The following is a 4013-nucleotide window of genomic DNA, read 5'->3' on the forward strand; positions in this document are numbered from 1 at the left end:
GCAACCAGTACTGGTAGTTCATACCTGTAATTCTATCTACTCAGGATACTGAGTTCTAAGGATCACTGCTCAAAGCCAGCCTGGGAAGCAAAGTCCATGAGACTCATCTCCAATGAACCACCAAAACACTGGAAGTAGAGCTGTGTCTCAAGTAGTGGTAGAGTGCTAGCCTTGAACACAAAAACTCAGGGACAGCACCCAGGCCCTGAGCTCAAGCTCCAAGACCAACACACACACACACACACACACACATACACACACAGAACAGGGGTATTGTGCATGTGGTAAAACTCCTGCCAAGCAAGCACAAGGCCTTTATTTCAAATCCCAGTATCCTCCCTCCCCACAAAAAAAGCAGTGATAGAGAAGGAGAGGCCAACAATTCCTTTCCTGCCATCTCTGTCACCTGCAACAGTTCCAAGAAGCAGGTCCTTTGTGGTACTCAAGGTGCCATGTTGTTGACCTAGAGCTTTTCCTAGGCCTTGAGTCATCATCATTGAATCTACATTTAGAAAGCAAACTCCAAGGGCTGGGAAGGTGGCTCAGTGATAGAGTGCTTGCCTTGCGTGCATGAGGCCCTGAGTTCGATTCCTCAGCAGCACAGAAAAACAGAAAAGGCTGGAAGTGGCATTGTGGCTCAAGTGGTAGAGCCGCGCCTTGAGCTGAAGAGCTGAGGGACAGCGCCCAGGCCCAGAGTTCAGGCCCCACAACTGACAAAAAAGAAAAAAGCAAACCCCAAGTTCACCTCCAGCCTCTCTTTTTTTTTTAATTTTTCTTTATTTTTCCAGCCTCTCTTAAAAGCAGAAAGGTTCCTTCCCTTGGAGTACATCCTTGGGTGACCAGAAGCTGCCAAGGAACCCCAGATCACCCTAATTTAGTCCCCAAAATACCCTAAGCAAATATACCTAGGGCTCCTCAATGATACATAATGCGGAAGGTGGTAGTTTTGTGTTTATGTGTACTGATACCGAGGCTTGAACTCAGGAACTAGGCACTGGCTCTTAGCTTTTTTGCTTTGCCACCTTGAGCCACAATTCCACTTCCAACTTTCTGGTCATTAATTGGAGATAAGAGTCCCACAGAATTTCCTGCCCAGGCTGGCTTCAAACCTCCATCCTCAGATCTCCTGAATAGCTAGAGTTACAGGCATGAGCCACTTGTAGCCAGCTTTTTCTAGTAAAGTAGAATAGAATTCTTCCCAGAACAATTTGCAAAATCCTCTCTGCCCTTGTTGATGGATCAACGGGTGACAATGTGAACCCAAGTGCTGGAAAGTAGCCCAGGCTGTGTGGTTGAAAGTTTGCAGTTGTGCAATTGTGTTGCACAAAATGCAAAGGTAAGTCAAAGAAGTGATGTCATTTGTCACGAGGGATCATGTTTTCACGTGAGCAGTCAAGCATGTAGACTGTTAGCCAGAACATCGATGATCCATCACCAGAGCCTACTGGCTCCTAACTTCCTCGGACAAGTTTTTTGTTCCTGGTTTTGTTTTGTTTTGTTTTTGGTCATTCTTGGGCCCTGAACTCTGGGCCTGGGCACTGTCCCTCAGCTCTTCAGCTCAAGGCTAGCACTCTACCACTTGAGTCACAGCACCACTTCTGGCTTTTTCTGCTTATGTGGTGTTGAGGAATCGAACCCAGGGCCTCATGTATACAAGGCAAGCGCTCTACCACTGAGCCACCTTCCCAGCCCTGCTCTGACAAGTTTAAATCATCAAAAACTCAGAAGCTCTGTCCTCATATCCCTGCCAGCTGTCCTTCCCATGTCCCAGCTCCGTTGTGAAAACCTGAGGCAGCAGTCCATTGGCAACTCCTGGATTTCTGCATGTACCAAGAAAAGTCAGTGGCTGGGAAGGTGGTAGAGTGCTTGCTTCACATGCATGAGGCCCTAGGTTCTATTCCTCAGCACTACATATAAAAAGCTGGAAGTGGTGCTGTGGCTCAAGTGGTAGAACACTAGCTTTCAGCTGAAGAACTGAGGGACAGTGCCCAGGCCCACAGTTCAAGCCCCATGACTGACAAAAGAGAGAGAGAGAGAGAGAAGTAATTCAGATGGTCTCCCTCGCTGGGCGCTGGTGGCTCACGCCTGTAATCCTAGCTACTCAGGAGGCTGAGATCTGAGGATCGAGGTTCAAAGCCAGCCCGGGCAGGAGACTCCTATCTCCAATAAACCACCAGAAAACCAGAAGTGGTGCTGTAGCTCAAGTGGTAGTGCACTCGCCTTGAGCTGAAGAACTGAGGGACAGCGCCCAGGCCCAGAGTTCAAGCCCCATGACCTACAAAAAAGGAAAAGAAAGAAAGAACAGATGGTCTCCCTGTGGCTCACTTCTGCAATCCTACTTAGTCAGGAGGCTGAGATCTGAGGAACATGGTCCAAAGCCAGCCTAGGCAGGAAAGCTCCATGACACTTATCTCCAATTAAACAGCAAAAAGTCAGAAGTGGAGCTGTGGCTCAAGTGGTAGAGCACCAGCTTGAAGGAAAAAAAAAACTCAGGGTCGGTGCTCAGACCCTGAATTCAAGTCCCATGACTGGCACCAAAAAAAAAGTAATTCATCACCTGTAAAATATAACTCTAAAGAAGGATTTTTCAAAACAAAACCAGAAATCATGGCCATAGACATATCTACACAAGTGTTCACTTGAAAGTATAGCTGGGTATAGTGGCCTATGCCTACAATCCAAGTTACTTGGGAAAAATGGAAATAAGGAAGATCATACTTCAAGGTCAACCTGGACAAAAAAGTTAGCAAGACTTCTTTGTCAACAATTAAGACAGGTAGTGTGGTTCATATCTATAATGATTTCTATCATAAGTGAGACGGTGATTAATCCCAAATACTAGAAACATCGGTAGAAGGATCACAGTGTAAGGCTAGCCTAGGGCAAATCATGAGTCTATCTGGAAAATAACCTAAAAGCAAAAAGGACTAAAGATGTTGCTCAAGTGGTAGAACTCCAGAAGCTCAAGGCCCTAAAGTCAACAACAACAAAAGCAAAATATAAAATGACTGGGCATCAGTGGCTCCCGCCTGTAACCCTAGCGATTCAAGAAGCTGGTATCTGCAGATTGAGGTTCAAAGCCAGCAGAGACATCTATGAGACTTTTATCTCCAATTATCCACCAAAAAGCCAGAAGTAAAGCTGCGGTTCCCATGACAGTATGCCACCCTTAAGTGAAAAAGCTAAGGGACAGCACTCAGGCACTAATTTCAAGCCCCAGTGTCAGCATACAATTACTAGGGCTGGGAAGGTGGCTCAGTGGTAGAGTGCTTGCCTTGCATGCATGAGGTCCTGAGTTTGATTCCTCAGCACCACATAAGCAGAAAAAGCCAGAAGTGGCACTGCGGCTCAGGTGGTAGAGTGCTAGCCTTCAGCTGAAGAGCTGAGGGACAGCATCCAGGCCCAGAGTTCAGGCCCCATGACCAAAAAACAAAAACAAAAAACAATTATTAACAAGAAAATAAATAATTTGCCTTCCTTGCTCAGATTTCATGCATCTGTAAGACTAACCAGGAGACTTTGTCTACACAGCTCACCATTGTATCTCCAGTGCCTGGAACATAATAGGCAATACTTATTTCTTACCTGCTCACCTAACAACATTGATAAACATGCAGTTGGGGTTTGTTTGTTTGTTGCTGTTGTAGCTTTTCTATTGAGGCAGAAGAACTAAGTGAACTCTCAGAATCTTTTATTTTCTTTTCTTTTTTGTGCTAGTACTAGGACTTGAACCCAGCCTTGCACTCTGGTTAAGCTTTCTCCTTCAGGGTTGTTGCTCTACCACTTGAACTACACCTTCAATTCCAGCTTTTTGCTGGTGAGTCTCACAGACTTTTCTACCCAGGTTGGCTATGAACCTCAATTCTCGGATCTCAGCCTCCTAAGCAGCTTGGATTAATAGGTTTGAGCCACATGCATTTCAACTTCCACACACACATGGGTTGATTAGTTATTCAATACTTTCAGGGATCAATCAAGTCACACCCTTGGCTTCATGGACAAGCTCACTTTAT

This window comes from Dipodomys spectabilis, unplaced genomic scaffold (assembly GCF_019054845.1).
Source record: "Dipodomys spectabilis isolate Male_0828 unplaced genomic scaffold, ASM1905484v1 ptg000108l, whole genome shotgun sequence".
Lineage (NCBI taxonomy): Eukaryota > Metazoa > Chordata > Mammalia > Rodentia > Heteromyidae > Dipodomys > Dipodomys spectabilis.